This window comes from Eptesicus fuscus, chromosome 10, assembly GCF_027574615.1.
Source record: "Eptesicus fuscus isolate TK198812 chromosome 10, DD_ASM_mEF_20220401, whole genome shotgun sequence".
In the NCBI taxonomy this organism is placed as follows: domain Eukaryota; kingdom Metazoa; phylum Chordata; class Mammalia; order Chiroptera; family Vespertilionidae; genus Eptesicus; species Eptesicus fuscus.
In genome coordinates, this window is record NC_072482.1 from 7,602,885 (window position 1) to 7,614,961 (window position 12,077).

The window sequence follows — 12,077 nt, forward strand, 5'->3', positions numbered from 1 at the left end:
AGTACAAGGGAATTAATTGCATGATTACTTATAGCTTTTAGTAGGTCCTACATATTTCATAACAGAAAAAAATGAGTTAGAGGAGCACAGAAGATGGGTGAAGAGTGTTCTAGGCCCAGGACCCAGGAGGCAAAGATGACAGCGTGAGGAAGACTAGAATGACTGAAGCATGAAGTGCATGGAAAAGGTGGAAACAAGGAGAGGAGGCTGAGAGACAGGTGGAGTCTCTAGATTATTCTAAAAGGTTTGGTTTCTTACCAAGGCAGAGAGGAGCTCTTGGGCAGTTCTGAGCTCCAATGGCACCCTGATCAGATTTGCGATTTAGAAGCATCAGCCTGGTTGCAGATGGTGAGGAGCAGAGCTGTAACACGACCCTGTGGCTGAGCACCATCTTCTGTTCTGCCCCCCACGGGCCTCGCTCCCCTCACTTTACTTCCAGCCCTGATCTGAAAGAGAATGGAACTGGAAGCAGGGGCGAAGGTAAGAGGCTGTGGCATGGTCCAGGGCTGAGCCAAAGCAGGCCCAGTGAGGATGGAAAGGAGGGGACATTTTGGAGAGCTACGAAGAAGGTGATTTTAAAAAAGAATGTGGAGAGTAGGTAAGGGGGAGAGTCCAGGAAGCCACCCACCTTTCTGCCTTGGACCAGCGGATGGTGTTGCCATTGGCTGGGACAGGAAAGCCAGGCAGAGTGGCTGATTTGGGAAGAACAATGGTGAGTTCAGTGGAGTGGTAGCCTTGGAGGGGACATAGATGGGGTGGGACGGCAGGTGGGTGGTTGAGGGAGCCTGAAGGCCTTTGTTTCCTTTGTGCTACAAAAGGGGTGCAGTGGGATTGGGATGGGCATGGCAGACACTGTCCGTCATGTACCCCACACCATTCTTCCTTCCTTGCTGGAAGAACTCCAGTCTCTTCCAGGAGTCAATGTGCTCAGCCTGAGATAAGTCATCATTGGTACAGATCAGTTATGACCATCTACACCCCTTTGGCACAGGAGGAGACATGTGACCCCAATGGCCAATGAGGCAGGGAGAGTCTGCTGGGTCTGTGGGGAACTGTTTCCCTCCATGCTGAGAGACAAATGAAAGGAGAAAGGCTTCCTGTTCTCTCACTGCACACACAGTGACCCCTTTATTTCTATTTGGGGAGCTGTTGGGAAGGGTGTGATGCTGGAACTGCAGCAGCTATCTAGTCACCATGAGGACACACTGAGGACGGCAGGATGAAAGAACAGGAAGAGCCTTGGTCCTTGATGACACCTGTGAGCTGTTAAACTAGCTTTGCCACCCACTCCCTTCAGGCACTTGTCCAGTATAAATATACTAGAGGTCTGGTGCATGAATTCGTGCACCAGTGGGGTCCCCTGGCTGGCCTGCGGGATCAGGTCGAAACCAGCTCTCTGAGATCCCCTGAGGGGTCCCGGATGGTGAGAGGGCACAGGCCAGGCCAAGGGACCCCATGGGTGCATGATCGGGGCCAGGGAAGGACGTGGGAGGTTGGCCAGCTAGGGAGGGACCCCAGGAGGGCTCCAGGGCGTGTCCGGCCCATCTTGCTCAGTCCCAATTGGCCAGACCCCAGCAGCAAGCTAACCTACCAGTTGGAGCGTCTGCCCCTTGGTGGTCAGTGCACATCATAGAAAGCAGTTGAGTGGCCTTAGCATATCATTAGCATATTACACTTTGGTTGGTTGAACGAATGACCAGACACTTAGTATATTAGGCTTTTATTATATAGGATGTCCTTATGATTCGAGCCACTGCCAGTTGGTTTTTCTGTTACTTGCAGCCACATGCACCCTGATTGGTACAGGGGATTTGATTTTGGAAAAAATTAAGGTGTGTCTAGAAAGAGGGAAACTGAGCACAGTGTGGAGGGTCCAGTTGAGGATGAGGATGTTATAGTGGCCTAACACGGTCCTCCCCACTGGGTCCCCCACTAATTCTCTGATGTCCCCTCTTACTACTCTCACTTGCTCACTCTACCCCAGCGACACGGCCTTTGGCAGTTGGTCAGACATGCCAGGCACATGCCCACCTCAAGATCTTTGTACCTGGAATGTGCTCCTCCAGATGCCTACGTGTGTCCTCTCCCACCTCCTTCAGGCCTTCACTCAGAAGTCACCTTTTTGATGAGATCCTTTCTGGCTATTCTCTTCAGATTGACCCCCTCCCAAGACTCCTTATTTTCCTGCAGAGCATTTACTATACATTTTGTTTATTGTCTCTCTTCACCAGAATGTAGCTCTATTTCATTCACTGATGTATCCCCTAAGACCTAGAGCAGTGAATATAAATAGTAGATGTTCAATATACATTTGTTGGATGGCCCTAGCTGGTTTGGCTTAATGGATAGAGTGTCGGCCTGTGGACTGAAGGGTCCCCGGTTCAATTCTGTTAAAGGGCAGGTACCTTGGTTGCAGACTCCTGGCCCTGGCTGGAGACAGACGGGAGGCAACCAATCGATGTGTCTCTCTCATATTGGTGTTTCTCTCTGTCTCTCCCTCTCCCTTCCACTCTCTCTAAAAATCAATGGAAAAAAATATCCTCAGAAGCACCTAAATCCAAGAACTGCTGTTTGTTGTAGCAGCAGTTGAAACAGGTGCTAATAGCAAGTGGACCTTGTCGCCTTTGGGGGCTGTGACTGTGCCCCTCAAAGTGAATTGGAAGGTTCTACACTCCTGGAAAAAAGAAGAAAAAGAAAAGAAAAAAAGAAAAGAAAAAGGATTTAAAAAAGAAGAAAAAAGAAAAAAGGAAAAGGAAAGAAGAAAAAAAATATCCTCAGATGAGGATTAAATAAATAAATAAATAAATATTTGTTGGATGAATGAATGAATGAATGAATGATGAATTTGCAGGGACTCCAGGACTGGCAGGAAGGTATCATTTTTCTCCTGCTGACCTCAGCAGCTTTATAAAGAATAAAAGCAAACTGCTGGACTGGTTCAGGGGGCAGAGGAAAGATGGCAAGATAGACAAGGGCTGGGAAGGGCTTCGCAGGGGTGGTTATCAGGACACTGCGTGTGGAGCATGGGCTGCGGGCCCGGATCTGGCCCTTCCTGCCAGCCTGTCCCCCCACACAGAGAGCGCTCCGCCCTGCCCCCCTCCTGGGTGACGTTCCTGTTCCAGACTCTGCCTGGTACCTGGAATTCTGACTCGCCCTTGCTGCTTAGCCGTGCACCCTGCCTCCTGGGGCCCAATCTCCCCTTCTCGGAATGCCTGTACATGGAAACTGTGTCCCTTCCAGAGTTCTCAGTTGTTTCCTGTTTGTTTGCTCTCTAGCTCAACTGCCAGCCTCAATCCCCTCCCAGGCTCAGGGCAGCCCCCAGACAAGGCTGGGTGGAGGAACCCAGGAACCCCCAGGGCAAGGTCCTGTTATTTCAAGGAGACACAATTAGAGACAAGTGTTCCTTCCAGGGATTCCATAACATGGCACTTGCCCACCACCCTCGTTTCTCTGGGGAGGAACATATGCGTTCACATGCATCGTCACATTTACTCTTCCAAGAACCCGCTGAGTGGGTGCCATTACTGCCACTTTCCAGATGAGAACACTGTGGCCAGAGAAATGCGGGAAGCTGCTTGGGGCCGCAGTTAGACAGATGCGGAGATGGGCCTGCAGGGGAGGGGGCCCCGTTTTCCCAGGGAGGAGGGAGACAGAACTCCCTTCCCCCTTCTCCACCAGCCTCCCCGCTTTCTGCTCGTCATAGACACCAGAACCCCGGCTCTGGAGAGGAAGCCAGAACCTGATCTGTGTGTTTTGCAGTGAACAAAGGCGCGGGAGCTCTTCCTAACCGGCTTGCTGGAGGCACCAGTGTTTTTATCTGTGGCCTCCAGTCCCCCTCCCCTCTCTCTGAGGTGGGAAGGGATCAGACAGCCAGCACGCCCCTTCCCACCTCCTTCCCGGATTCCCCTCCACGCGCTCAGCCTGGCGTTAGCCGGTCATTGCTTAGCTGCCTGCCCTGCTGCCTGGGGGAAGCTCTGACTTCTTGCTCTGACATTTCACGTGCCTGGATCCCCGCAGCTCCCTCCTCCAGGGCCACAACTTCTCACCACTCCCCCTGGGTGTGAAGCTGGACTGAGGGCCAGGGGCAGGGAGCCCCGTGGAGAGGCAAGGCCTTCCCAGAACAGCGGTGGTTTCCGGTGCTGACCTTCTCTTTGCCGGTCCAGATCCGCACCCCACTTCCAACACCTGCTCCCTGGCCCAGATGGCTGCCATCTCCCAGGGCTCCCGCTGGGTTTGGGGGAAGGGAGAGGAGTGGGGACAGGGAATTTATTTCCTTAGCTCCCTCCTTGGAGGTCACCCGGACTTGGCTGTTCCCTCTACTCACAGTCACTCATGGCCACGCAGCCTTGTCCACACCGTTACTCTCTCTGCAGGCTCCCCTTTCGCTAGCCCTGGGGGCTGCAACACCCAGCCGGCTTCCCTACCCCTGCCTGCCCCTTTGCAAACAAACTGTTAAACACCCCTCCCCCCCCTGCCCAGGGTGAGCTTCATCTCATCTGAACAAATGGAGCTGAACCCCTAGCAGTCTCTGGGAGGGGAGGGGATGGAGGAAGGAGCTGAGTCCCAGCAGTCTCTGGGAGGGGATGGGATGGGATGGGATGGGATGGGATGGGATGGGATGGAGGAAGGAGCTGAGTCCCAGCAGTCTCTGGGAGGGGAGGGGATGGGATGGGAGGGGATGGGATGGGAGGGGAGGGGATGGGAGGGGATGGGATGGGATGGGATGGGAGGGGATGGGATGGAGGAAGGAGCTGAGTCCCAGCAGTCTCTGGGATGGGATGGGATGGGATGGAGGAAGGAGCTGAGTCCCAGCAGTCTCTGGGAGGGGATGGAGGAAGGGCTCTTGCAGAGCCACAAGTGGGAGTTTGGTAAACTCCATCTCCTCCAGAGGCAGACTTTCTAAATGACGCTGCCTCCAGGCCTGGAGGGGAGAGCCAACACCATTGCTGCCCTCACTCCCCCAGGAGGAGGAGGACCGCCCTGCTGGGTCCGGGCTGGGCCCCGTTCCGGGCGGTAAACTCAGGAGGCTCATTTACAAAGGACTCTTTATGCAGGTGTGGTATGGAGGAGCCACAAGGGCAGTGCAGTCGGCCGAGCTGTGACCAGCCCTCAGTCCACAGGCGGCATCCGGGTGGTTACCAACATTTGGAGGGAGAGGGCCAATCTGTGGGGAGCTTCCCAGTAGGGGACCCAGCTCCTGAGCTGACCCTGTAGGGAGGGAGCCCTCGGAATAAATTTCCTGATTGCGCCTTCCTCCTCACGGGCCCTTCCATTAGCCAAATCCTACCTGAACCCACAGGACGGGGGGCGGGGGTGGGGAGGTGGGTGTGGAGGGGGGGCAGGGGGTGTGTCCAGGGGATGAGCAGGAGAGATTCAGCATCTATCTCCAGCAAATGTTTTGTCTATTAACAAATTCTAAACAGGCACAAATGTGCTAATATATTATGTATATTATATAGCGCATACAAGAAGAGAAATTGAAAGGATGAGATAAAAGTGGCACCCCAATAGGTTATTTCATGCCCCTTCGGGTGTGGGACCCCTGTTCTGATGAGGACTGTGTAAAGGGCCAGTGTCCCTGGAGGGACATTCTGGGGTGATGGGAGTATCGTGAACTGCGTGCCGATTAGTAGCGTGTACACATACGTAAAAACCGATGCAGCCGCACACTTCGGATCAGCACATTTGACCGTGTGTAAAGCTCACGCGTGGGCCCAGCGGGTTCCCACTTTTCTTCCATCGTCCCCCCAGGAGGCCGGAGCAGCCTGTTGTTTCAGGGCTACTCCTCTCCCTGTCCCTCTCTCGCTCTGTTCCCCGGTCCCCACACGGCTGACGGGCCAGGACACCTCCCTCCCAGGAGGCCCACCACCTGGCTCTCTCAGAATAATAATAGTGTTTTCTTCCTGCCTGCTGGGAGCTGCTCTGGGCACTTAATGTGCATTAACTCATTCAATCCCCAACAACGCTGTGGACACGGGTACGCTTCGCCTTCATTTTACAGATGAGGAAACTGAGGCACCCAGGGCCACACAGCTGGTGAGGGGAGCTAGGATTCTGCGGGGCCTGCGCTCTGACCCACCGCATGCAGCTTCCCTGGGTGTAGGAAGCAGACGCGGGCCTGCCCTCAGATGCCGGTCTGCTCGTGAGCTTTGACCTTGTTCTGTGGGCTAACAGCGAGCCGCCGGCGGGTTTTCACACGTGCGTTTCCTGAGCAGAACATGCCACGTGTCCGGGTGTGTGGCTGACGTCTCCCCTCCCTTCTGAAGAGTTTGCTGGGAGCTGTGGCGTGGGGGAGACCCCTTCCAAGGGCCGCAGAGGAAACGGGACCCAGGCTCATTAGCAGCACGAGCCTCGGGCAGCCAGACAGGGCAGCGCTTACAAGGCCGGCCTCTCTGACTGCGATGGCGCCCACCGGGGAGAGCCCGCCCGGGCCTGCAGACAGCCTCGTGTCAGAGTGCCCCGGGCAGGCTGAACTCCTCCGCCTCACAAGACAGGTCATTCCCTCCCCAGCTTCCAAGCCGGTCCTGGAGCTGTTCTCTTGTTCCTGAGCTCTGTTGGTATTGAAGTCTGGGCGGCCTGACAGCCCTGGCAGACAGCCCAGAGGCCAGCGCCCCAGGCAGACACTCTCTGCTTGTAATTCAGCCTCAGCAGCCTCTGCGATTGGGTGGCATTTGTGAGCACAAAAGAGAAGATGCGGGCATTCAGGAGGCGCTCAGAAAGGGCGCTGCAGGCCCCCCGGCTGGTCTCCTGAGGGCTGCGTGAGTCTATTTCAGCCGTCCAGGCATTTCTGTTTGCATCTGCCCCTGGCTGCTGGGCGCCGAAGGGTGGGCCCCTGCTTGCCTGGCGGGAGGGAGCTGGTGCGGGGATCTCTGCCAGGGCCCCCCTGCCTGAAAGACTTGGGGGTGGCTGCCCAGAGCTGGAGTTATGGTCTTCCCTGGCCCGGGCACCCTCCTGGCCCATTCTCTCACAACGGGGTGACGGCGGTGGCCTCGGCAGCGGTGGGTCCCCCGCCGCAGTCCCTTGCATCCTCCCGGCCTCCCTCTCCGCAGGCCCCACGGAGAAGTGCGCAGAGCGGCTGTGTAACTGCGAGCCGGCAGGAAAGGGCCAGCTCCCTTAATTGGGGCCTCGTGTGACTGAGGCTGCTTTGTCACCCACATCCGCGTGGGTAGTACCAGATCAAAGCTCCTCCGCTGCGCACCGAGCCTGCTCTCAGCAGGAGCCAGAGGACTGAGCCGGGAGGATGGCAGATGCCGCTCCATGGAAAGGCCTTTTCCTCTGCAGCGCCGGTCCCCCTGCTGCTCCCGGCCGCCCGCCCAGCCTTGTCTCTAGTCCTGGGAGAGACGGGGACTTTGAAAATTCCACCCAGAAAGGTGCCCTGGTTCCCAGCATGCTCTGTGGCGGCGGCTGTTGATTTGAAATGTTTGCCCGGGAGTCCCAGTTCGGCTCAGCAGACAGCAGCATTTGCTTATTCATTTGTTTATTGATTTACTGGGCTGCACTTGGGGCTTCTCTTGGGAAGAACTCCAGACGTGCAGACCGCCTGCCCAACGTCCAGCCAACATTCAGACTCGAGTTTGGGCCTCAGATGCCACAAGGCCTGGAGTGGGCTGGGCAGGGCGGTGGGGCACGGAAGGGCTGAGGCCAGTCGGGCGAGGAAGTGCGGGCAGCAGCGGCTGCAGGGACCGAGGCACACCAGGCTGTGAGAGGGCGCCCCTGGAGTGTGCAGGGTGGCACATCCCGCGGGCCTCTCCCTGTGGAGAGCTTATTACAGACCCTTGGCCGGGGGGAGAGAGAGGCGCATGTCTCCACCCCAGGAGCCCTTCTCCCGCTCAGCGTCTTGCAGAGGCCGCCCTCCCAGAGGCAGGGGATGGAGACCGGCCAAGGTCTTTGGTGCCCGAAGGTGCTCAGATTCATGGCTTAGGACGGCTCTGCCAAACGTGCCAGGACTGAGGAAGGCAGAGGGTGTTTCTAGCAATGATTTTCTCAGCTCTTGCATAATGATACTACGCTTTGAAAAACCTCTGAGGACGTGTGTGGCTTGTTGCCTTTTGGAGGCATATGTCGACTACAGATTGTGGGAGCAGGATGGGAGGGGGAGGGGACGGCATGGTGTGAGGGAGGAGGCAGTGCGTCTGAACAGAATTCTGCCATGGATATAAAGATCTCAGACAGAGAACTGGTCAGAGGGAGGCGACTCTGAGTTTGGACAGGTCCTGGCTCTGTCATTTATGAGGTGGGCAACCTCAGGCAAGTTACTTACCACCTCTGGGCCTTCTGTCATCCCTCAGATGAGGGTGCAATGTCAACCTCATAGAATGAATGTGAGGCGTAAATGGGATAGTGTAAGAAGTGCACCAATCTGTAGATGGTCGCTCCCTCCCTATCACACACACCAGATTAGAGATGTGATGCTTCTGACAAAGTCTCACCCCTAAGGTGGAAGGAAGACCCCGTCTGAGTACATCCCTGCCCCCTTTTCAGATGTGCCTTTCTCTGGCTGCTCTGGGCTTCTCCGGGCCTCCTGGAGCCCCTTCTCTTCCCTTTCTCTTTGGGACCAAGATCAAAATCTCCTGGCATTCCTGTAGGTCATCCCAGCACTAATTTGTGGCCTCAGAGGCTGCCAGGTGTGTATGGTGGGGAGGTGGGGGTCCATGGTGGGTATAGGAAAGGGCTGAGCACGCCCTTCGAGAAGCCCACGGCTCTGTGAGAGTGGCGGGTCTCAGGGGAGCATGCTGGCTGAGGAGTCCCCCTGCCCAGCCTCTAATCCCAGCCCCGCCTTTCCCTGCTGTGCAGCCTGGAGCACGGGTTTAACCTCCCTGGGCCTGGTTTCTGCATCTGCGGAAGGAGATGATAAGAGTGCTGGCCTCAGGGTTGTTGTGAAGTTATACACGTTACATACTTAAATCATGAGGCACCTGCTCCCCAGCCTCCTAGTCTTACTCCACATAGGCTTTAAACACTCATAGCTCATCTTCCGTTATTCCTGCCACATTCCTGGGCACACTGCGCTCAAACCCTGCCCTCAGGCATGGCCTCTTTGTTTTGCACTTGCTGTTTCTCAGCCAGGAATGCCCTTCCTCCCAGGAATGCCTGTCTATTCCTGTGCCTATTACCTGTGCCTGTCTATTCCTGTGCCTGTCTATTACCTGTGCCTGTCTATTACCTGTGCACATCTATTACCTGTGCACATCAATTCCTGTGCCTGTCTATTCCTGTGCCTGTCTATTACCTGTGCCTGTCTATTACCTGTGCCTGTCTATTACCTGTGCACATCAATTCCTGTGCCTGTCTATTCCTGTGCCTGTCTATTACCTGTGCACATCTATTCCTGTGCCTGTCTATTCCTGTGCCTATTACCTGTGCCTGTCTATTACCTGTGCCTGTCTATTCCTGTGCCTGTCTATTCCTGTGCCTGTCTATTCCTGTGCCTGTCTATTCCTGTGCCTGTCTATTCCTGTGCCTATTACCTGTGCCTGTCTATTACCTGTGCCTGTCTATTACCTGTGCACATCTATTCCTGTGCCTGTCTATTCCTGTGCCTATTACCTGTGCCTGTCTATTACCTGTGCCTGTCTATTACCTGTGCACATCTATTACCTGTGCACATCTATTCCTGTGCCTGTCTATTACCTGTGCCTGTCTATTACCTGTGCACATCTATTACCTGTGCACATCTATTCCTGTGCCTGTCTATTCCTGTGCCTCCCTATTACCTGTGCACATCTATTACCTGTGCCTGTCTATTACTTGTGCCTGTCTATTACCTGTGCCTGTCTATTACCTGTGCACATCTATTACCTGTGCACATCTATTACCTGTGCCTGTCTATTACCTGTGCACATCTATTACCTGTGCCTGTCTATTACCTGTGCCTGTCTATTACCTGTGCACATCTATTACCTGTGCCTGTCTATTACCTGTGCCTGTCTATTCCTGTGCCTGTCTATTACCTGTGCCTGTCTATTACCTGTGCACATCTATTACCTGTGCCTGTCTATTACCTGTGCCTGTCTATTACCTGTGCACATCTATTACCTGTGCCTGTCTATTACCTGTGCCTGTCTATTACCTGTGCACATCTATTACCTGTGCCTCCCTATTACCTGTGCCTGTCTATTACCTGTGCCTGTCTATTACCTGTGCCTGTCTATTACCTGTGTCTGTCTATTACCTGTGCCTGTCTATTACCTGTGTCTGTCTATTACCTGTGCCTGTCTATTACCTGTGCCTGTCTATTACCTGTGCCTGTCTATTACCTGTGCACATCTATTACCTGTGCCTGTCTATTACCTGTGCACATCTATTACCTGTGCCTGTCTATTACCTGTGCACATCTATTACCTGTGCCTGTCTATCACCTGTGCCTGTCTATTACCTGTGCACATCTATCACCTGTGCCTGTCTATTACCTGTGCCTGTCTATTACCTGTGCCTGTCTATTACCTGTGCACATCTATTACCTGTGCCTGTCTATTACCTGTGCCTGTCTATTACCTGTGCCTGTCTATTACCTGTGCCTGTCTATTACCTGTGCCTGTCTATTACCTGTGTCTGTCTATTACCTGTGCCTGTCTATTACCTGTGCACATCTATTACCTGTGCACATCTATTCCTGTGCCTGTCTATTCCCGTGCCTATTACCTGTGCCTGTCTATTCCTGTGCACATCTATTACCTGTGCCTGTCTATTACCTGTGCCTGTCTATTACCTGTGCCTGTCTATTACCTGTGCCTGTCTATTACCTGTGCCTGTCTATTACCTGTGCACATCTATTACCTGTGCCTGTCTATTACCTGTGCCTGTCTATTACCTGTGCCTGTCTATTACCTGTGCACTTCTATTACCTGTGCCTGTCTATTACCTGTGCCTGTCTATTACCTGTGCCTGTCTATTACCTGTGCCTGTCTATTACCTGTGTCTGTCTATTACCTGTGCCTGTCTATTACCTGTGCCTGTCTATTACCTGTGCCTGTCTATTACCTGTGCACATCTATTACCTGTGCCTGTCTATTACCTGTGCACATCTATTACCTGTGCCTGTCTATTACCTGTGCACATCTATTACCTGTGCCTGTCTATTACCTGTGCCTGTCTATTACCTGTGCACATCTATTACCTGTGCACATCTATTACCTGTGCACATCTATTCCTGTGCCTGTCTATTCCTGTGCCTCCCTATTACCTGTGCCTGTCTATTCCTGTGCACATCTATTACCTGTGCCTGTCTATTACCTGTGCCTGTCTATTACCTGTGCCTGTCTATTACCTGTGTCTGTCTATTACCTGTGCCTGTCTATTACCTGTGCCTGTCTATTACCTGTGTCTGTCTATTACCTGTGCCTGTCTATTACCTGTGCCTGTCTATTACCTGTGCCTGTCTATTACCTGTGCCTGTCTATTACCTGTGCACATCTATTACCTGTGCCTGTCTATTACCTGTGCACATCTATTACCTGTGCCTGTCTATTACCTGTGCACATCTATTACCTGTGCCTGTCTATTACCTGTGCCTGTCTATTACCTGTGCACATCTATTACCTGTGCACATCTATTACCTGTGCACATCTATTCCTGTGCCTGTCTATTCCTGTGCCTCCCTATTACCTGTGCCTGTCTATTCCTGTGCACATCTATTACCTGTGCCTGTCTATTACCTGTGCACATCTATTACCTGTGCACATCTATTACCTGTGCACATCTATTCCTGTGCCTGTCTATTCCTGTGCCTCCCTATTACCTGTGCCTGTCTATTCCTGTGCACATCTATTACCTGTGCCTGTCTATTACCTGTGCCTGTCTATTACCTGTGCACATCTATTACCTGTGCACATCTATTCCTGTGCCTGTCTATTCCTGTGCCTCCCTATTACCTGTGCCTGTCTATTACCTGTGCACATCTATTACCTGTGCCTGTCTATTACCTGTGCACATCTATTACCTGTGCCTGTCTATTACCTGTGCCTGTCTATCACCTGTGCACATCTATTACCTGTGCCTGTCTATTCCTGTGCACATCTATTACCTGTGCCTGTCTATTACCGCCATACTCGGCAGAGTTGGTCAGTTTTCCTGTGTGC

At 53.5% G+C, this 12,077-nt stretch overlaps 1 non-coding gene across 1 annotated transcript; it reads left to right on the forward strand.

Moving 5' to 3' along the window:
- The first annotated feature begins 2,544 nt into the window (after positions 1-2,544).
- Positions 2,545-2,674, forward strand: LOC114235311 (small nucleolar RNA SNORA68). The gene has a single exon (XR_003621498.2). It is a non-coding gene; the product is annotated as a small nucleolar RNA SNORA68 (small nucleolar RNA).
- Positions 2,675-12,077: the final 9,403 nt, after the last annotated feature.